The 23,822-nt window shown below is 39.8% G+C and overlaps 1 protein-coding gene and 1 long non-coding RNA gene across 12 annotated transcripts in view; both read right to left on the bottom strand.

The window, feature by feature from the left end:
• Window positions 1-23,822, bottom strand: part of TPK1 (thiamin pyrophosphokinase 1) — a 337,202-nt gene that overhangs the window by 281,637 nt on the left and 31,743 nt on the right. The window lies entirely within an intron of this gene.
• Window positions 725-12,516, bottom strand: LOC141578106 (uncharacterized). The gene is made up of 3 exons (XR_012508016.1): window positions 6,246-12,516; window positions 5,339-5,508; window positions 725-4,893 (listed from the first exon to the last, which is right to left on the bottom strand). It is a non-coding gene; the product is annotated as an uncharacterized LOC141578106 (long non-coding RNA).

Here is a 23,822-nt window from a genome sequence, read left to right as displayed (position 1 = left end):
CCAACCGAGAGGAAACTCCACGTCACTCTCTGGTACTGAAGCATGGACATTGCCTCTGACTCTAAATGTGTAGGAACTCAGAAAAAGACCACGGAATTGAGGAAACCAATGGTCTTGTTTCAAGTATTTCTCAAGTTGTCACACCGATGCTGTTCCTGGGATGTGCAAAAAGACTTAAGAAAAAGGCTACAAAGAACTTCCTTATGCTATAAAAACTAGACCTTTTAAAATCAAGTGTTCCAAGGCAGTCTCAAAGAGAAATGTAGGGTAAGTCAAAATCTTTGAATCACTTTCTCAAAGAGGTTTCAATTACAGAAGATGAAAAATCCCTGATCCTGGATGTAACAAAACCAAAGCACTCCAGGTTGCCTGGAAACCCCGAATTAAGTACAAGGGTCCAAGTTTATGACATGAAAAGAACAAGGAAAAATGAAGTCAAATCATCAGCCTTGAGCTTGAAGCAAAGAGGCTATTGGAAGGTTAAGAACTAGTTAAAGAACTCAAGTTCAGATGTTAAGAAATGTGGGAGGGGCATCTCGCCTCTCTCTCAGGGTTAGTTCTTGCTTCCATTATTAAAAAAAAAAAAAAAAAAGCCCGACGTCTTTGGAGAAATGGCTGATACTATGACTAGAGGGAGGAAATAAATATGATGAGCCTGGACCATCAGAGAGTGCCAGCAAGTAAAGGAGCACTCCCCCAAAACGCAAAAACCAAAACAGCCACATTGATGGGAGGATGTCAAGGGGTATAAAGCCAACTCAAAGAGCTGGCAATATCCCAAAGGCCAAAACTGGAACAATCCGAGCAACAGAATAAAGTGGTTTTGGCTTGCAACCCAAAGTAGACAAATAAAATACCAGGAGTCAATACTGATGTAAGAGTTAATTAATAAAATAGGGGGAAGTAAATATCATACGCAGAAGAATTCCAAATAAATTATCATTTATTTCGGTAGATACTCCACCTTCAAGAGGCAAAGCCCAGCTGTGGGCTACACATAGTGCAGTGCAGGCGGCACGTGGAACCTTCCTCTCAAGGAGTACAGTATGGAAACGGGGGGGCCTCTACAGTGGAGAAAGCTGACCAGCACTACTCCAGCCAGCTGAGCAAGGTCAACAGCAACAGTCCAAAACCATGGAAACAGGGTGATGAAAACAGCCCTCTATCCCTGTATCTTCTTCCCCAGACCCCGTAACTCCAGTCTCGTCAGGAGAAAAACATCAGATTCCAATAGAGACACATGCTACAGTACACCTGGTCAATACTTCTCAAAAGTTCATCAAAAACAAGGACAGTGTGAGAAATTGTCAGAGCCAACAGGATCCTAAGGAGACATGACAACTACCTGTAATGTCCTACGTTGAATGGGATCCTGGGACAGAAAAGGGCCTTAAGTAAAAACTAAGTAAATCTAAATCAACTATGGAACTGATAATAATGTACCCATGAGTTCATTAATCATAACAAACGTGCTCTACTAATGTAAGATGCTGACACAGGAGAAACAACATGGGGGGCGGGGGGACACAGGGGAACTCTCTTTACTATCTTCTCAACTTTTCTGTAAATAGAAAGCTGTTTAAAAAAAATAATAAAGGGTATTAAGTTTTTAATACGCTGGGGCAAGGGGAAAAACAGAACTGAATACTATTCCATAAATTAGTCATCCAGCAATTATTACAGGGAACAAAACTCCTATTTAGATAGAGCCCAAAAGTATGTTTGGACTTCAGGTATAAATCCAAGGGGAAAAAAAAAAAAAACATTGCACCAGAAGGCAAAGATTATTCTGTTCCATCTTTGGAAAACAATAATTATATCAAGATTTTCTGTTAATTAAGAAAATAAAACAAAGAAAATAGAACAGCAAATCCCATGAAAACCAAGTTCCTTTTTATTTCAGACCTCTGAGAAGGAAAATTATTTGGATTATGTACAGAGGTAGACCCTAGTCACATCTCTAAATCAATTACCTAAAACACTCAGTCATGCAACGTAGGAGTAAAAGGTATACGCATATTTTTAAGTAAAAGGAAATTAAGACAGTGACAGTTAATATGCAGACCAGCACTAGCATCTCATTTGTCCTGACAGGAGGTGGTCATGGGTTATCAACTGCAAAGGTCTCCTAAGAAAAAGTGTAAGCCCCACACCACGCAGCCGCGCGCCCCCACCCACCTCGTCAGCATATTAGGAGGGCATGCGGCCTACCTGGGCCCGGCAAAATGATGGACTTTTACACACACTAATCTTTACCAAGTGGCTGAGTAGTTTACAATGTTCTCCAATACATATTGAAGATAATACAGATTCTGACAAAGCATAGTTACACAAGAAACTGGCAGAACTGATGACTTCCACAAGTAGATCTTAACAGGCTTCAAATACACTCTAACCAGTTCTGGCAAGAATTTAGTGGAGGGAAGGAGAAAAGGAGGGAGGGAAAGAGGGAGAGGGAGAAGAAAAGGGAGGGCGGGAGGGAGGGAAGAGATATGAATTTTGGATTTACATCAACTATCAATTACAAGTGACAAATCTTCCCTAAAGTATATAGAACAGTGATCTCAAACTTACTGTGTATCAGAATCATAGATTTTTTTTTTTAATCTCCTTTCCTAGAGATTCTGACTTAATATGCCTGCAGTAGAGTTTGTGTATCATGATTCTTTAAAAGCATTCTTTAAAGCATGATTCTTTAAGAGCCTAATGGGTAATCAAAATTGAGAACCACTGATCCAGTGCCTCAAGCTAATGATAGTAAAAAGCCATTATAAATAGCAACATTATTTTAAAATACTGCTCATCTTAATCTCAGACTTTTCAATTGCTGTTCTCTGAAAAAAATCTATGTGTATATCTATCACACAATGATAATTATCTGTAATCTTTTTTTAATAAACAAACATAAATTCGTTGTTTTTTTTAACTGATATGGTATGAGATCAAAAAAGGATTAAAGACCACTACTCTAAATGAAATTACACTGAAGTAAAACAATTTACCATAGAAAAATAATTTACTGAAATGCATTATCAAGTTATTTAGGGTTTATGATCTTTGCTTAAAAAAATACTGGAACTCAGATAAAATCTATATTAGCCAAAACATATGCCAGTCATTACATATAATAGCTATTTTGTCAGAGGACCAAAGCCTATTATTATGAATCTCTCATCCCTAAAAGTATTTCAATTAAACAATGAAAACTCTAGGGCACCAAATTTCATTTTCATATTGCACAAACTTCTATATTTAAGAGCAGGACTTTTTTTTTTTTTTAAGTGTGCACAGGGAAATCAAAACCGTCAAGTCAATTCATTCTTGGAGGAAATAAATTGCATGGAGACAAAGCAGAACTATTAAAATACTCTGAACAAATATTCCACACCAATGTCTATTAAAATAATCAAATTACCAATGGACTAAGAATTGGTAAGTCATACATGAAAAATTGCTATGGAGAAAGTAAACGAAGAGGAGACAGAAACAGGTACTTCCTGAGAAATCTCCTGCCCGCCTCTGTTAAGAGTGACCACTCAGGACGAATGGTTCCATCCACATCCAACACAATGAAACAAAACCCTTATAAAACACAAAGACCCTTTCCGGGTCCTGGAGTCCTGAGTACCCCTCTTAAACGAATATTACACAAAATCTTCCAGGAAGGATACTAGAAAAGACAGCAACAAAAAACAATCATCTTGTCTTAAAACAGGGAAATGGTGTTTTGAACATTATAACTCACACACACACACAAAAAAAAATTAAAGAAAATGGAGATGGTCCACAAAGTGCAACTACAAAATGAAAGAGTTTGGAAATCCTTCCTGTGAAAAGAGATTAAGCCTTTTAAAGATAGATGGATGTTTATCTTTAGCACCCACTTAGGGAAGAAAGATCCACGTCACATTCCACTGAGCCCCGCAGACCTGGGCATCTGTCTAGTTACTGTCATTCCAGCTTTCACGCGGAAAGTATAAATATATTTTGAACTGCTTAAGTCAATTTCTATCTTAGACCATCAGCTTCCATGATGCGACAGGAATGGGTGTGTCCAGATCTGGTGATCCTAATATAAAAACTATGCCACTAAAACCAAAGTGCCCCAATAAATTCTCACAGGAGTCCACGTATGCTACAAATGCACGTTAGTGAAGAAAAAGAACATTTTGTATTTTTGCAACTAGTAAGTTTCAACTGTGTAAGTAGGGGGAACAGGGAAGAAGGATTAAGTCTGACAAAGTTTTGAGTCTTTCTTGACATAAAAAGAGAAGTTAACCTTGCTCAGGTCAGGCATATTCTTGTTCTCAATAAAGACATCCTCACTGTAACCCAAAAGAAGGAAGTCGACTTCTTCATCTGGGCACCAGACACCCCTCAAGCTGCTGACAGAGTTCAAAGCTGCTGCATCAACTGTCCCCTGCCCTGCTGACCTGGGCCACAGTAAACTGAGTTTCCCGTCAATCAAGAAAATCAATCATTGCCCAGCAAGCTGGAGATGTAACGTCACAACCCTAAGGAGTCATCATAAAGGACTAAACCTTTTAGTCCATCACACTGGTTTTGACGTGTTGACAGCTGGGCACGCAACAGTGCTCACACCTGAAAAGTCAGCTCAAAAAGTTTTCCAAAAGCAGAATCCATCTAAGTTTGGCCTGTGCTTCTAAAACAGAGGACGTCTGTTTTAACCTTAGGCTGCTCCTGCCATCTCAGTGCATCTCCACCCACTTCCAAAGGAACAGAAACTCCTTCATCGGGGTCAGCAATTGAAGGAAGACCAAAGAGGTCCGACCTCTCTTTCAATACCTTCCCTGGACTTCCTGCCTGGGTTTGGTTCCTTGTGGTGAGAACCGCCTGAGAGATGGGCACTCTTCAAATCTTGGGGGGCTTCACCTGGAACAAGACAGTGAATAAACAATGACAACAAGGAGACCTTTTCTTTTCTCTCCTTTTCATATCCCTCACACAGGACTGACGAGTCATACCAATGTTTATAATCAAAGTAAGTCCACATTGAGCTAAATAGGGACACATTCAAATCACAGGCTGATGTTCTCGGGGCCCTGTCGTCTGCAAGGAGAAAACAACTGATACTTATCTGGAGTTTCAGAGTTTACTGAGCAGTCAACTGCCCTCTTAAATTGACAGTGATGACACATCACACTACCCCAGGACTGAAGTACTTCTGAACAAAATAGAAGTTGTTGCGTTCACTCTTTTTATAGAAGAAAATGCACAGATTTAAATTAAAAAAACCTGTGCCTCATAAACTGATTACACACACACAGAGTCCATCACATCAAGCATCAAATCCACACGGGAGGAAACCTTACTCAACTCAGGATAGGTGAGCATTTTTATCCGATGGGCACTGTAGGCTTCTAGAGAATTCGACAGGAACTCCTACAATCTGTAGGCAGAGCTTTGACACCCACACATGATCTTCCCTCGGCCACAGGTGAGCAGTCTTACATGTAACACCTTAATGGCACTGAATCAGATCCAGGCCTGAGTGAAATAAACAGAAAAGTCCAGGTTTCTCTACTGCAACTTTTTTTTTTCCTTTTTCATAGTAATGGTATCTACACAAAACAGTCTTTAAGCAAGGATATCCAGAGGTTTGGGGTTTTTACTTTTAATAGGAAAAAAAATGAAAACCATCCACTTGCATAGGACTTTTGCTATGTCCCACACAGTGGAACAGCTCTATGTTACCTATTGTAGAAAAACCGCCAAGATAAAAGCAAGCGGAAAAAGCAAATAAATGGATATGTTACACAATCATGTGTGTAAAAACTTTCTTTAAAGAAAACACATACATATATTTTTGCAAATGCCAAGAACAAAGAGGAAAACTGTTCACAAGAACGTGAAAACAGAAGTGAGCATAATTTTTTACCTGTTAATCTTTTATATCTAATGAATTTGGTACCCTGCTCTTCTAAGAAAGTAAAATCAACGAGTTTAACTGATGGAAGGAGATGAACCCTTCCCAGGCAATGTCCCCCACCCCACAGGTGGTGATGGCCAACAATCCTTAAACACCACAATGGACTATATAACAGTCACCAAAGTAACAGATTATTTAGGTTTAATAGAGAAAATTTAAAGGAGATCACCTGTGGAACACTGCCTAGCATCCTTTCATCCCAAAATTATCAAGTAATGTATGCTAATTAGGCTAAGTGAATTTAAAAGTTTTTTTTTTTTTTTTTTTTTTTTTTAAGTAAAGGAAAGTGACTTACAATAGAATTCTCAGGACAGCCAAGGGAGACGTGATTCACTCTACTTCAAACAGCCAAATGCAAGGTTTTCTCCTCCACTGAAATATGTCGGCAAGAACTCAGAAAATATTTGTTCTTCAAAGCTTCGGGTAAGATTTTTATAAATCAATGTTAAACTTAAGAGTTTACCCATGTCCCAATTCCCAATTCTATTAGTATTTTCATAGTTCCCTCATATGGAACATTTCTCTTCAGGAGTTACCAGAAATGAACAAGAGAAAGGTGTAAACCTGTTAAAGCCAATTACCAGGGGAGAATGAGAAAGAAAAGGGAGTGAGAAATCATTAACTCTCTGCCGTTACATCATAGACACTGAAATCAAGTCTGGATTACATTTAAAAGCTTTTTTTAAAGGAGGTAAAAAGGAGAAATCTGTAAACCAAGACAGCAGATTAAATTACACTAGGAAACAGCACATGCTGGCCTCAACCTCAAAATCTAGTTTCTATCAGAAAAGGAGAAGTTGACATAAGCAGGAAGGGTCCGGGAGGGAGAGGAAGCAGCACCAGCCACATATTGTTGGAAGAAAGTGGTCTCCGTTTTTATTCACTTATCCACAAATGCTTTACATATTGGTTTACAGAACTTTATAAAGAATTTTATCAGCATGCAGAATGCAGTTTTTAAGACGAGAGCTGGAGCACTGAAATTATGAACACCCTAGACTATCCAAGTGGATAGTAATGCAAGAGGGGGAACGAAGGGGCCTCCTAGTAAGAAAATTGAAGACAGAGATTTATCAATTCCCTGTCTCATACTACACACTGAAATTAATTCAAGAATTGAGTTACGGAATTACATATATGCAGCGTGTGTGTATACATAGTACGTATGTTTATACGTGATGTGTATGGATAGACAGAAGTACTTGAATATAGTTACAAAACTATAAAATAATACAAAAATGAAGGACTTGGAAGACTGTATCAAGGATTTTCTAGGCATATGCACAAAGCAAGACATCATATATAACGGTATCATTACTAGACTCGGGTTTTGTGCTCACCCCGAACCTCCGACACATGCAAGTTGCCTGGCACGCAATGGGGGCCCAGTAACACTGATCAAATAAATCAGTGACTGTAGAATACATCCTGGTTTGGCGGGGGGCTGTGTCAGAGACTGGGTTGGAAGGTTACCATCTCAGCACACTGAGTCTCACTCAGTCCAGGAGGCTAGTCTATACTAGTTCATCATTTTGTTGGCACAGCAAACACTTTGACCATTTTCATGTCTTTGTACCTGGATTTCCCCCTGCCTTGAATGCCCGTCAGAATAGTACAGTGATGAAGAACAAGGGGTTTGGGACCACCCAGACCTGGTTCTAATCCTAGTTGTGTCGTTTCTTGGCTGTGTGACTTGAGACACTTGAGGAATTGATTTAACATCGGAGTCCACCAAGTGCGAACTGTAACGATGGAAGATTCAGTGAAATATCACTTATCACTGAGTAAGGAGCGTGACACCAAGTAAATAAATATTCAACAAACACAGCTTTCTGCCCCTGGCAAAGACCTTATCTTTCAAAACTTAGAGAAAATATTTTACTTTCTTTTTTCCAACCTCTCTCTCTTTTTCCCCACTAACCATTCTCACCTATAAACCACAGTATTTAATTCCTTCTGCTAATAATAATTACATGCTTCTCATTCAACAACAGCTGATATACTTCAAGCATGTAGAAAAAATAATTTACTCATCCGTTTTATCTTCAAAATTTAGCCTAGGTCCTGGCAAAAAGATGTCATGAAATAACTGTTTGTAATATCATGTTTAAAAAGCATTCCTTGTCCTATTTCTCATGTCATTAAAACAGTTAAGCCTTGGGGGTGGGATACAGCTCAGTGGTAGAGCACATGCTTAGCATGCATGAGGTCATGGTTTCAATCCCCAGTACCTCCATTAAAGAAAAAATACTATAATAAATAAAATAAATAAGTATTACCTCCCCCCAAAAACGTTTTAAAAAACCAGTTACCCTAAAGCTAACCATACACACTTGTACACAAAGTTAACCATCACAATTTTACAGTGTTCTAAATTTCTTCCAAGTTAATCCTGAAGACTTTCTGTGTCTTACAAAATTGCTTCTAATGTCGCCATACCCTGTATGAACAGGAACACAATCTTAGAGCTTTTTTTTTTTTTTAATGTAAAGCACAAACCAGCGGAGTCTCCATATCTGTGCCCCTCACTTAATGCAGCACATGGTCCAGTTCTAAATCAGCAACAAACTGAATTCTATGTGATGGCATTATGAAATAACAGACTGAGTCCATGAAGAGAAAAGGGGTGACTATCATTATTTCCAACCTCATCATCAAAACGACGTCTACATCAGAACTCAAGTCCCAGTAAGACAGTTAAGATTTAAACAGTTCACTGTTGCCAAAGACTAGACTTAGACCTCTCATCCCAGAGTCCCCTGCCCGTTCCACCACACATTAGCTCAAAGTAGGAGAGCTGGTACCATGCCCAGAGTCCTCCATAACCTCAGTGTTAGTACAAAATAATCAAGCTGCCCAAGGGCAGCGTGGAAAAAGCTGGCAGAAACCTCGAGAACACCCCAGCTATCACCAGGGCTTCCTTATCTCCACTAGCACAAGAGGAGTACTTTCCTGTTGGCTGAATCAAGTAAAGTGCAACTCATCTTCATGTCCCACAACTAACCTTTGTACCCAGCAGTCACAAGCGATTCTGAAGCAAAACAACTCATTTCTCAATATGCATCCAATGTTAGTTTTACTTCCAAATCCTTTTGCAGGGCAACTTGAACTATTTCTCCTAAAATGTCTTCTAATACAAAGGGTTTCAAACATGAAGAGAATCTATTTAAAACTTTTATGAAGACACTTGACTAGGCAGTTCTCTACTTTCAGTTCTCATAGGTTATGTCCAGTACTATGGAAGCAGACTAGGTAATCTGATGGATGCACAGGTCCTCCACCCAGTCCTCCGGTTTCCAGCCATCTAGTATTTGAGGACCTCCCTGATCATTAACACAGCATCTACCAAAAGGCAAACGAAGGAAAGGAAACCAAATGGAAACCAATTTTTCATTTTTGTTCCTCAATGGAGTTCTTACATCTTTTAAGAAGGTATAATATTACCACATATCACTGATTTTAAAAATGAACCCATTTTTGCACATTTCAGCATCTCAAAAATGCAGTTTAGGATGCATTCAGAATGTATTTTAGAGTCAATGGTATCTTAGCACCGTGTCAGTTTGTCTCTTCTTTTTTTCCTTTTTTTTAATAGCATAGTAAGAAATGGTGCATCTTACAATTAATGGCTGCAATTAAAACCAGTATTTAAGCAACTCTTCCTATTATTTTATATCAACACCATGAATATTTGTGAAGTGTATAAAGTTTATAAACAAATCAGTTAAAGTTTATGGAATGAAGACGCCAGGGTAAGAGAGACTTGGTATTAACAGGATGATCATCATGTCCTCTGCTTTTCTAACAGAAACTAATGTTTATATTTAAAAGCCTTTACTCCCCTGTGATGCCAAGAAAGGGCTGGCGATATTAAGATGGTTATTAATGTTTTGCAACCAGTGAGGAAAATAAGTCCCAAAATAGACAGGGTGAAGAACACAGATTCAACAAACAAAACCCAATGTGCTAAGTACAACGAGGCCCCACAGAAGGGGAAACAAGTCCCACAGGGGGACGGGGGTGTCACGGAAGACGCACTTCAGCAGTCATGAAGGTGAGCATGAGGACCCTGGGCGGGAGAGGCAGGGCACTGCAGGCAGAGAAGATCCCAAATGCCAAAAGGGACCAAATACACCAAAAAGTGGCCAACACTGTGAATAAGGAAAAGAGGTGTTAAATTAAAACAAGGAAGTTACTGGACTGGGGTGGCTCTAGTGCCTTCAAAGCCTGTGTAAGCAAACAGGAAACTAAGCCAGAGACTACTGGAAATGTGCCCTCATCAGGCAAAATTTAAGAATGACCAATCACAGCCACCTAATTAGACTTCCCCAAATAGGGCAACAGCGTAAGCAATACTGTCAAACAACGTCCTCATGTTGTTTTTGCATCTGCTCCATTAAAGCCGCTCCCCTGGCTCCTGACCATTCCCAGCTACTCATCAGAGGCTGCCTGATTTGAATAGATGTTTGCTCCAATCAACTCTTGAAAATTCTAATGGGACTCCATTTATGTTTTAACAGAGGTAATGGCAGTAGAAAAACCTAGAGAGAAGTAGCAGTCACAAAGTAAAATATGTATTTTAGGCCATTTTAAGTAATAATGATCACCATCTTCCCTTCCCCATTAATTTCAGCTAGAGATTCTAAAGACTCAAATCACGGAGATTTTTTTTTTTAGATCTCCATCCTGCTATGGCTATTACTGTCCTTATTGCTTAGAGCGATGTCGAGGTGTTCCAGGTAGCTGCGAAGTTGTTCATGTCTCCTTCAGACCTGACATGCTCACGCTCAAAATGAAACAAGTTTTTCATATTATTTTGGTTCATCAACTCATGTTCTTCACCACTATGATTCAGCAGGCAGGGCTTCTAAAATTACAGACCTCTCTAGCCAGCTAAAAGGAACTCGTGAATAAGTTTACGAATGAAATCTACAGAAGACAGGTTCAATCTGCTCCTAAGTACAAAAGCCAAAAATTTATCCCATTGGTATCTGAATTAGCATCTAAGTGCTAACACAGCAAGCTGTCATTGGAAACTCTTGGCAGTTCCCTTCCTTTGAGCACTGATGACACAGGAGCCACAGGTAGGGATGTGTGAGGAGGTAATCAGGACTCTCCTTTCCCCAACAGTGTCCCCAAAGAGAATGATACTAAGGTGCCAAGGCTTTATCACACAGCCAGTTCTGTTCCATAAACTGTGTTACACACTGACTTCTTATACAGGGAGGGAACATTTACTGAATGCTGATTCTGTACCAAGTACTTAGATTCTCCCCCACTAGGGAGGAAGCTTAGAGACGACATGCAGTTTTGTCCACTGCTGGTGCACAGAGGAGACCTTCCGTAAGTATTCATTGACTACAAGAATAAACAAGTGCACAGGTTTAAAAAAAGGACACAAATAAACTTATTAACAAAACAGAGACAGACACAGAAAACAAACTTAAGGTTACCGAGGCCAGGGGTGGGGAGGGATAAATTGGGAGTTTGGGATTTGCATATACTAACTACTATATATAAAATAGATAAATACAAAGCCCTACTGTATAGCATAGGGAACTTTATTCAATATCTCATAATAGCCTGTAATGAAAAAGAATATGAAAAGGAATATATATATATATGTATCTGAAACACTAGGCTGTACACCAGAAGTTAACACAACATCGTAAGTCGACTATACTTGAAAAACGAACAAAAAAAAGTCACAAAAATACCCACGCAAGTTAGAAATATATTTAACCCCAAGGCTAAATATATTATTTCTTAGTATCACGGGGCAGATCAGGGAGAGGAGGAGGGAAACACAGGGACTGATAAACGTATATGTTAGGAACATGAAACAACATAAAAGAAATCACAGACCCAGTCTTCGTCTCTGACCACCAAGTGGGAAAGTCTCACAGCAGACGAACCGAGTCTAACCCCCAAATATAACGGATCCGTCTGCTACAAGTCTCCTGTGCTTCAGTAATCCTCCTTTGCAGAGCCAGGTGAAGCTGACACAGACATAATGCTGGACCCGCATTCCATTTCTGCCACAATTAATGAACCTGGGCTCTAGAAAGTCTGGAAGACAGCTGCCTGCAGCAAACAAGTAATAAACATTCCCTATGTACCTGTAAGCTTTCTAAAAGTCAGTTCCCAGGCCTCAATTTTCTCATCTGTTTATTCAGCACGTCTTTCATTGTGCTTGGCATTTTCACCAGCTTGGTATAAAGGCACTGGGGACAGAAACATGGTCCCTGTCCTCAGACATCCCAGACTCTGGCAGGAGACAGGTGATTAACATGAGGTCGTGTGAGATAAATAAAATTAAAATGTAAGAACAAACCTAAGACTGGCATGTGTAGGGTCAGAGCCAAGTCTATTCTAAAATTTTTCATCAAAATTACTATTAATTGAAAGAGTTAAATAACACCCATCCATTTCTCAATGTGTAACTACCACCGTCTTAAATTAAAAATTATATCTGAAACTCATATTGTATAGCACAGAGAATGATATTCAGTATCTTGTAGTAACTCATGGTGAAAAAGAATATGAGAACGAATATATGCATGTTCATGTATGACTGAAGCATTGTACTGTACACCAGAAATTGACACATTATAAACTGATGATAGTTCAAAAACAGAGAAAAAAATTGTATCTGAATAAAAATTAATTATAAAATTGATTCATTCAAATGTAAAACTATTTGAGAGAATTCGAGAAAGGGGGAAATGCCATGCCGCTGACCCACATTCAGGGCTTGTATTTAATAGGGGCCTTCTCCAACACTCCAGTGCTAGCAATACAAATTCAGGTGTCCCCTGTAACACGTTCATTTCCAATCACAAGGCCTGTATTTGAGAAGATTTCAGTCAAGGAAGAATCTGTATGGATCATCAAAGCCCATATGACCACAAAGGAAATCTACGCCAGCCTAAACCAACGCAGAATGTCTTTCACTACTACATACATCTTTCAAACAGTTCAAAGATACCTAAGGATAAGAATATTAAAGAAAAAACAATCATTGCATTACAGAACCACCACCTTAAAACAATATGCAGGGATGAAAATGAGAACTCTTCAGAGATTTGAGGATAACAAAGGAAGGAAGGAAGAGAAAAAAGTAATGAAGAAAAGGAGAGCAGAGACAAACAAAAGAAAAAAATTCAACACAATCAATAAAACAAGTCTTTGAAAAAGTCATTATAGATATAAAGATATATTAAGGAAACCCCCTAAAATAAAAGGCAAAATGGCAAAGTAGGAAATACAATAGAAAAAAGGTATATGGAAATATATTAACAATAAATGTAATAAAATTCAGAGAAAATACAACTCATTTTTTTTCCTCTTAGGGAAAATATTATTAAAAAAAGTTTAACTCCTTAAGCAGAAATTAAGATGTAGCTTTTTCCCCCCCCTGAGAATCTAGTAACAGGATTCAAATACCTTTTTGAAAGCAAATATATATTCAATTATCTAAGTTATTATGTTCAAAATTTGTTCAGTCAGCCAACTGTGAGATTCTTGATTTGCTTTTATATTTCATTCACTTCTTTGTCCAAAATTCATTAAGCAGTTGGCATTTGATATTGAACACCTACAGTGCTCATTATTCTTGGTAAAAGATATTAGAACCAAGAGAAATTAACTTTGTCCTCTGAAGACAGATTTATCACGTGAACCTATGAAATACCTATAAACTAGAGGGTTTAGGGCCTGTTTCTTTCACAAGCTGGTGTAAAAAAATTGTTTTGCTTGTTAACATTTCCTGTTTGCTGTGGCTTTTATGGGGCCAAGCTTGCAAAAATCTGGAATAAATTTTTAAAAACATATTTAAACATATCCTGTAAATATAAATACTCCCTGTAAGTATCAATGCTCAAGATTTTCCAAGAATAATGTAAAGTTTGAAATGTAGTCAATTTCTCACCATGATCATACTGAATTTATGACAGGTTCACCCTCTAATAATAGAGTGTGTGTGTGTGTGTGTGTGTGTGTGTGTGTGTGTGTGTGTGTGTGTGTGTGTGTGTGTTTTCCTGTCCTTTGGACATGAATAATCAATAATAGATCTTAAGAACTGTCAAGGCTCCTGGAAGTAACCTAGTATTGTTTTCTTTCCAATTCATCAAAATTTTAAGGACTTTTTCCAATTTCATTTATTGAGTAGGTAGGAGATGCACTTAGAAGTAATGTTCAAAGATAGGACAGACAGAGTGAAACGTAAGTTATTCTTTCCAGCCCCTACCAACAAGGTCCCCTCTCTGGAGTGAATAATTTTACTAAGTTCTTAGAATTCCTTTTGAATATTAAAAATGTGCATCTTTAGTATCTTTTCACTGGGGATATACATATAACAAAAAAATGCACTGGAACATTGTAATGACTTTATATTTATCTCAAGGGCACCCATGTTATCACTATTCAGTTTACAGCAGTATTTGGGGTTCAAGGAATCTGTCACCTCTTGTAATATTTTGGCTGCCCCAGAATCACAAGCACAATGCAAAAATTCCTTCTGCAGGATTTCTAGAAGATACTCACACTCTGGCTTAAACAAAGATCTCACTAAACTCATCAGTTCCCTCTTCCCCCAATTAATAGAGGGGGAAAAATCTCTTTTACACTATGAGAAACTACCTAGTGGTGATTTCTACTCATGGTTTCCACTTGATTACGTCCTCTAGAAAAGGTTACTGCTGAGTCACTGATTTCTAAGGAACACTGTGAAAGGTGTTCCTTAAAAAAAAAAAAAGCTCTTATGTACAAAGTGTGCAAACAAATTAAGGAAGTGAGGTAGCTTACGCTTTCAAAATAAACACTCATTACTGTTCCTCTTCAGGAGCAATTCAGATGAGCCAGATCCCTGCACATGTGCCCGAATGTCTCTGAGGGTGGGGCAGGGAGGGGGCGGTGTCGGGGCCGCAGAGCCAAAGGCGAAGAACCCACCCGGGGATGTCAGAGCTCAAACAGGGGAGGCACGATAATGCCTGCTGCTGTCATTAAGCTGTTGTGAGGATTAAATACGTGCAACCTTAGCACGTGTGTATCAGAGTTTGAAGACGGAGGGGAGTAGGGACGGGGGAGACTTACCTACCTGATTTATTTGTTCCTGCAGCTTCAGGGCCTTGAACTGAAGGCCGTATAATAAATGCTCAATCTTATTTTCAAATGTATAAACAGAAAACCCCTACTGAATATCACAGAATTACAGTAAGAGAGGGTAAAAGGAGTTAGCGGAGACCAAGAAGGCAGTGTGAGCGATAAAGAAGCCAGAAGATGGGGGCTCCTGGAAGCCAATGTGGAGGGCAGTTTGAATGCTTATCAGTAAGAGGAGCACTGGAAACTGGCTTTCTCAGGATTACTTCCTGGAACAACCCAGATACATAAACAATTAAAGGAGAATAGCATCCTCGAGTCAGGACTTCAGCAAACAGACGTGACTGCATTGACGGTAAAACAGAAGAACTCCAGACCACAAGCACAGGAGAAGCGAGAGGGGTCACTGCTGGAGACGGTTCTCCACGAGGGGCCTGCACCCCCGCCCATCCTGTGAGAGAAGCACTGACCGCCTTTGCCTTGGAGGATCTTTTCAAGGATCTCCGAGTGGTCAAAAGACTGGAGAGACAAAGTCCATCTCCCTCTGAAGCTAAGGGCAGGTGACCGTGTACCTTGGGGGGGGGGGGCTCTTCCACACACTGCCGTCACTTCTACATCTGAAAGTTAGGTGGGAATTGTGTGTGAAAGGCTTGTACCTCCTGGTCCCATAAGTGCTGGGTGACTTCCAGGTGAGAAAGAGCAGCAGGTACAGAAGATCTGAGAGGTACTGAGAGCAGATCACCGCTGCCCGAATCAAGCTGTTGCTCCCGACTCTGTTCCAATGTGACTCTAACTGAACCTTCCACAGACTGATACCAACACCTTCTTTTCTCTCCCACCGGCCTCTGAGGCCCAAGACCATTTCACATTCAAGTGCAAAGCCTCCAGGCAAGACCCTGGGGAAACTAAACCCCTTGGACTCATTGCCACCAGCAGCGAATCAGGATCTAGTGGCCTCTGACATTCCAAGCTTTCACTACAGAAGAGATGCTGTTAGTGGCCAAGTCAGCAGCCTCACTCTCCAGTCCTGACTGTAGTCCCATCACACCTCTGCCTGCAGAGGTGGCCTGTCCACCCTCACCATACACAAGAGCCTTCTCCAGTTAAATTTCTTGGGATCATGCAGGCAGATCCACGCTGTGTCCCTCTGGCAGGCAAGGAGATCTTCGGTCCTCCATCACCAAATGAGGCCTTGATATCTTATTGGACTCTTTGGGTTCCAGAGACAGTAGGTGGCCCCTTGGATTTTCTCCCTGGCACTTAATATTAGCTCATCTACAAACCAGCACCCTCTGAGCTCAAAAAGGCTCTTCTGGAAATTATTTAACAAGCTGGGGCACACGCTCTCAGCCTTTGGGCCCCCAGCTCGAATCACCTCTGAGCTACACCTCTGTGCCTGATGACTTCACCCACCAGAGCATCAAGCAAGGGGGGCAGCCTCCAACCAGAGACCTGCCTGGGGGTTTTGGACTCATCATCTGGCCATGGTCACCAAGTACATCCCTTTTCAAAAGCAGCTTGCCACTGGGCTCTTGATGAAACTGACCCTCGAGGGCCTTGTGACTCTCTGGCCTGATTTTTCCACCGAGAGATGGATCAACTTGAACTCCACGACTGTCAAGGCAGGAAGGGCTCAATAACCTCCCCTTAAGGACAGAAAGTATACACTCAAGGACCAGCGAGCCTGTCCCAGGGACAGCTCAGCTTTTCATGAGAAAGAAGTAGTGGTTCTTCCGGGGTGAACTTTGCCCAGGCTGCCACCTGAGGCTAAGGCACTGGCTCACACAGCCGTCAGCTAAGCTGAAACCCAGTGGTCCCTGGACACTGCAGCTGTTGGGTCTCAGCACAACCAGGCAGAAGCTAAACTGGACACAGTCTTTGTTCAGGAGGCAAAATCCAAGCCACTCTCACAGCTCTGGCCAATACGGCTTTATCGTATCTTTACTGACCCTTGGACTATCACCAGGGAGGGGTCTAGCTCACGCTGGCCTCATCCTGCCACCCTGGAGTATGACTGATAATGCCCCTGGTTAAATTCCGTGTAAGATAAGTTGAACAGATGTGGTCCGAGCACGTCTATCCGGTTGTCTAGAATGGCTGCAAGCGTGATGTATTCTTGTGAAAACTCATCAGACACCAACACAGGATAGAAACAAAGCAGATAACAGCGAGAGGTCATACTCCACGGGCCTCTCGTGATTCTGCACGTCTTCCAAGTGAGGTGTCGATTAGCTTTGCTCTGGACTATCTTTTCAAGAAAATTTGGAAGACAGAGAGAGTGTCGCCTCTGGAGCAAAGTGCAGGCTTCCTTACTGTCCAGTATGACAAAGATAATCTCTCTTTCCACGGCATTTACTTCCCATTCTAAAAAACTGGAGACTCAGAAGCCCTGGGTTCCTCTCTGTATTTCAACCCACAGCATAAACAGCTGTCCCTGACCCTCTTATCATCCACTGGGAGGCGAGGTCCAGGGAAGCAGCCCTCTGGCTACTGCTGTGAGTAATGAACGGTCCTCATCTCTGACCTCGGGGTCTCGGGGCTTTCACCATCGCACGTGGACCTGCGCGGCAGACCTGGCAGCCTGCGAGCAGGGTAAAGTCGAAGGTGGCTCATAGTTCTTGACATTTACAGCATCAAAAAATAAATAAGTAAGTAAATGACCATGGTTTTAGGCGCAAGAATCAGTTGCATATAACCATTCATAGAAGTCCTAAAAAGTTGAGAAAATGTTAATAAACTTAACAAAGAATCCCCACTCCGCTCAGCCCTTCCCCCGCAAGCATCATCAGTACTTGGAGGTGCTCAACTTTAGTACCTGTATCATACCATTTGAACTTTACAAATTTCCAGTATTTTACTTTTGGCTGTGAAATGAACAACAGTACAATCATACAGGGCTGAGGAGCACTAGAAAACTGACGACAAAAGACTTATTTCCAAAAATTCTCAGAATTAATAAAAGCACTGATTGATATCTAAAATATTGTCTCTTGGGAATTTGTACATGTTTTAATATGAGTTTCTCGGAATTTACAACCCCAATTTATGCTATAAATAATATATCAGCAGAGGATAAATATCACAGAAGTCACATTTCTGAAATGCTTAAGAATACCATGGTTTATAGAAATAGTAAATATGTCAGAAGAATACATATTCAGGCTTATGGGTAGAAAACATATGTCTATGTCAACAAGACTCCAGAAAATGATAGCTGATTTTCTTTCCTTCCATAAGACAATATTAACTATCCCATAAAGCACAAGACACTTTTGTTCACATCATAAACCACCAAGTCAAAATACGTGCATATGAGTGTAGCCATGGAATGTGTCTCAGTAAATGCCACTTATCTTCATCATAAATTTCTAACAGCTCATTATAAACAAAACTCAGGAACAGGACTCAGAATTACATGACTTTAAAGACAGGTCATCGTTCATGACTGATAACTTCATAACTGAAGCAGGGGGCTACTGGATAGTAATGATTTTTATACTCCAAAAAAAAGTGCTGTTCACATCCTTTGAGAATTTTCCCAACACAAATGCAACAAAAACCACCTTGTTAAGTCCTACACATTGTATTATTTCACTTGTAAATATTTCAGAACCCATCTCTAAAAGGTAAGTTCTTTAAAAGATAGTACCACAATGACATCATCACATCCAAGAATCAATCACGGTTGCTTGATATCAATTACCCTGTGAGTCCAAATTTCCTCTTGTACGAAAAAAATTCTTTTCATACGTGGTTCATTCAAAGGAGAATTCAAACAAGGTCTGCACATACAACTCTAAAGTTTCTTTTAATCCGTGTTTCCATTTCACTTCCCTTTGGATGGCTTCCCCTAAAGGTGACAGTATTAGTAGGTGGGTCCTTTGGGAAGCCATTCGGTCTTGAGGGTGGGGCCCTCATTAATGGGATGAGTGACCTTATAAAAGAGCCCCGACAGAGTGTCCTCACCCCTTCCACCACGTGAGGACACAGTGAGAAGGCAATGAAGCAGGAAGGCGGACCTCACCAGGCGACCATGCTGGCACCATGATCTTGGACTTTTCAGCTCCAGAAGCGTGAGAAGTAAATTTCTGTTATTTATAAGCCTGTAGTATTCTGTTACAGCACCTGAACAGACTAACATCTTTCCATTCATTCTGATCACAGTCTACACCCATTATTTTGTCAGGGGTTGAAGCTGTAATTCTGCTGCTGCTCTTAAACTCTACCACTTCTCATTAGGAGTTGAGGTTCTAATTCTGTCATTACTCTTTCATTTATTACCAGGAATACTTCTGTGAGGAGAAACCCCCATATCCCTTATTTGTTTACCCTGATGTGTAGTTTGTACAGGAATGGCAAGATAAACATTAGACTTTTTTCTTTCCTTTCCTACTGGTTTCATCAGAATTTCTTTTTCCTTTAAAGAAAGACCCTGCAGTAAGGAGCGACAATCAGACTGACAGCTGACTCTCAGCAGGAGCACTGGAAGCCAGATGATGACCGTGGACTAATATAAAGGGTCCACACCTCCGTATGCAACAAAATGAATAAAATAAGTATCATGAGTCACAATGATTAAAGGGATTTTCAAATGTGCAAACTCTCTCACAATTGTTTATACAACAATTATACAATGTATAACTGGGGGCTTTAAAAAGGTTAACTGAAATAGCCACCAATGGCAGTCTAAGCCTGAAGAAGGGATAGTATATTTCAAGTATTCTTAGATCCCAGAATCTGCTTAGGAGAAAGGTAAATATAATTATTAACTTAATACTTTAAGTCAAAGATACATGTTAGAAATTTTAAGAGAAGGACAAAAAGAAAACACACACGGGAATATAATTTCTCACAGAGTAAAGAGGAAGACAATGAAGTAAGAATTATAGGAAGTGGGGAGACAGCTCCAGTGGTGAAGCGCATGCTTATAAAAAAAAAAGAAGTAAGAATTATAACAAAATACCTAAAGGAAAAAGAATAGTGGAGGTTTTAAGAAAAAAAAAAAATCCCACTTGACACCAAAAGCATCAAGAACATGAACAGGAAGAACTGGTCAATTGGACCTTGTCAACATTAAAAACTTTTGCTCTGCGAATGACACTGTTAAGCGAATGAAAAGACAAGCTACAATTGGGAGAAATATTTGAAAACCAAGCCCTCAAAAGGACTTGTAGCTAAAATACTGAAAGAACTCTCAAAATTGAATACAAAAATAATCCAATTAGAAAATGGGTAAAAAACAGGAACAGACATTTCACCAGAGGACAGACGAACAGCACACAAGCACCTGAATTCACCATTAGCTGTTAGGGAAATGCAAATTACAGCCACTGTGAGTTGTCATCACACACCTATCAGAATGTCTAGAATAAAAAAAGGCGACAGTATCAGAAGTGTGGGAGGGTGCGGGGAGCCTGGATCACTCACAGTGCTGCTAAGACCAGTCACTCTGGGAGATGTGAGGCATCCAGGGGTGGTGCGAGGAAGGGCTGTGCTCATGGAACAGTCTGCATCTTGAACAGGGTGGTGGTTACACAAAGGTACACCAGGGATAAAACCGTGCAGACAGACGCACACACGTGCACACACAAATGCGTGCATGTGAAACTGGGGAAATCTGAATAAGCTCCAACAAAAGTACTATCCATTTCCTAGCTTTGCTATTGGGTTAACATGTACTATATGAACGCAAGTGTTACCATCAGAGTAAAATGGGTAAGAGGTACTTGGGGACCTCCCTGAATACCTTCTTTGCAACTTCCTGTCAATCTCTGCTTATGTCAGAATTAGAAACTTAAAAAAAAAAAAAGAAACAGTCACACAAAAACTTTCTTACTTAAAAACAAACATTGGAGACCTGAATACAAATTTATCAGCAAACTCAGTCAAGAAACAAAGTAAGATCTTTAGTCCAAAGACAGACTGGATTGTCAAACTGGATATAAAATTAAAACCCAGCTAAGCTATACGCTGTTTGCAAGAGAGGTATCAAAATATTAAGGATCAAAGAGTTTCAAAGTATAAAATTAGAAAAATATATTAAGTAGGAAAATATTAGCCAAAAGATAGCTAATGCTATCAGACCTTACAACTAGCCTGTTAAAGTTACTCATTTCAGGATATACTTTGGTACCATCACTCAAAAAAAAAAAAAAAAAAAAAAAAAGATTGGAGAAATATATGCAAATATTGGTGAAGTTTCTGTAACCCTTACAAATGCCCACCAGGGTTTGGGACCAAAAGTATGTACTCCACTGCTGACTGACTGACTGATGGGAAGGACTTCCAGAACTTCCAAACACTGTGAACCTCCATGTAACAGCTTTGTCGGGTCTGCTAACTGAAATATTTATCACCAGCCTCCACCAGAGCTCAAAGTGTACAAGCGAAAAGTTCGATACTAGTGCATCTTTCATCCTCAAAAATATACAAGTAGGGAGTCAATACTTTATTCTCATTTAAACAAATGAAGGAGAATATATTTGACACTCAAAAAAATATAAAATACCTTACACCGAAATCCAAAATCTTATCTAAAACTTGATACTGCCTTTCTAAGAGTTAATTTTTTTCTAGCTGAGGTAGGTCTAGCCAAGAAGCAGTTAAATACTATATCACTGTTATTCTACTCCAGTTTAACTTTCACTCAATATTCCTAATAGTCATTAAATCAGATAATAATTAAAATTTTATTTTATTATTCATTTCCATGAAATACTAAAATGCCACTCCCCCAAATTCTTATTTTAATACTTTGTCATATTAAACAATGATACAATATTCAGGATACCATTTTAAAGCAAGTTTTGCAGGCGATTATATTCACTTTGTAAGTATACATTATCTTGATTCAAGTATTCACCAATTTTCTTTTACTAACAAAATTCACTTACAAATAACTACAAAACACAAAATTCAACACTTTAAATTTTAGATCCTTGTCAAGAATAGAATTATAGTCTTTAAAAGGCAGTTGTAAAAAAAGATAACTAAATATTATTTTAAGAAGAACAGTGTCCAGGAAATTCTATGTAACCAACATAGGATATATAAAAATATTGGTTTAAAAAAACCTCAAAAATTGAAGCCTGCTTGGTGGTGAACAGCATTTCCTGAACTGGCCACATATCCCCCCACAAAATAAAATGCCTAAAGTGATTAAATGTTCTGGCCCTTGAAAATACAATTATGTGCTAACTACTGTGAAATCAATCAATTGGTTAAACTGGTAAAGCACAGTCATTCTGTAACGACTTACATGTAGACATGCAGTCTCTTCTCCAATCCTATCTGTCCACTGACAACTCATCGCATCATTTCATAATCACAAGAGAATGAGAAGCTAAATATGAGTAGTCTTATTATGGATTCTGAAAGGGGGAGGACAGACTAAATTTGGTTCTCATAAATCTGCAACTTTCTATCACCTCTACTCCATCCTTCAAAGGCAGAAACCTTGCCTTGGCTTCCTTTCTATCTCCCCAATACAGGATTCTGCACTCAGCATGCGATCAATAAACGCTTTTTAACAAAAATGGCTTAGAACCAGGCCCAGTGTCCCACCGGCTACACCGCTTTCGTAAAAGATTTCCATTAGCTCCCACATTATGGCCCCATGGTTCACTGAAACTCAATTACAACCAACTGTTTTACAAAAACGTCTCATTTTAACAAGCAGGTCTCTCCTAGTCTCAGTAAAACAGAGCATTTTGTGCACTGTGTAGTTTGAATCCTCTGGTACTTGTGAATTTTTCTAGAGTGCCAAGATAGTCAAGAAGTTTTACACTAAATGAACACGCCCCCAGAAATGTCATGTTTTCTCAGAATACGTATAAATGCTTTGAGGTTTTTAAAAACTAATCACCAGTTTAGAAGAGATTTCCAGTTTATGGTAAATCTATAGACAGTAAGCCTTTTTTTTTTTTTTTTGGCCTCATCTCCAAAGCAAGAGAGTTCATGAGATATTTTAACCATGATACAGAGAATCATATTCGTGCTTCAGTTTTACTTTGTTCAGCCAGTTCTTGGAATTTGGCTTATTTGACTGCAGACCCAGGAAGAAGCATCCAAGAAGTCTGTCACATGGCCCTCTCCCACACAATCAGGAAGAGGCGCCCAGGCAACTCAGAAGAAAGATGCTATCACAGCAGGCTGGGTGTGGTCCAACCTTACCACATGCTGCAGAGAAGCTGGAGGGACTGACAGGAAGAAATCTGACCTGAAAGAGCCCACCTACTTCCACCTGGGAAGGTTTTACAAGCTCATTCTGCTGCAGTAGGGAAGAGGACAGGTGTGGATCATCGCTGCTTATAGCCGGCATTCACTGAGCCTTTACAGTTCTGAGTGTTTTGTTTACACTCACCCGGCGCGATGTGTAAGTACTCTGCACATTTACTGTTTTTAAGACGAAAAAGCTCAAGTGGTTAGCTCCTGTGGCCAAAATCATACAAGGAGCAGCGGGGCATCTGGCCCCAGCGTTTTCCCACTGTTAAGCAGAGCACTATATACACTCTGTACGTTTCGGGACTGAATATTTGGGAAGATACTGATGGAAAACCTTTTTTTCCCCAACTTTTATAACAGCAAAGTTAGAGAGCTCGGGGGCAATTTAAATACATCTGAATTATACATGGAGATTAAATGACTTGGAGAGTGACTGAAGTAACAATCTCAAACCAAATTAAAAAAAAAAAAACACCTCTAGAAGTCTCTGATGTGCTTCTCAGGGACAGAGGAAATGACCAAATGTGAACTGAGCAGGACACAGGTCCAC

This window comes from Camelus bactrianus, chromosome 7 (genome assembly GCF_048773025.1).
Source record: "Camelus bactrianus isolate YW-2024 breed Bactrian camel chromosome 7, ASM4877302v1, whole genome shotgun sequence".
In the NCBI taxonomy this organism is placed as follows: Eukaryota; Metazoa; Chordata; class Mammalia; order Artiodactyla; family Camelidae; genus Camelus; species Camelus bactrianus.
Note: the sequence above shows the minus strand (reverse complement) of the source record. Positions and strands in the feature narration are given on the sequence as shown.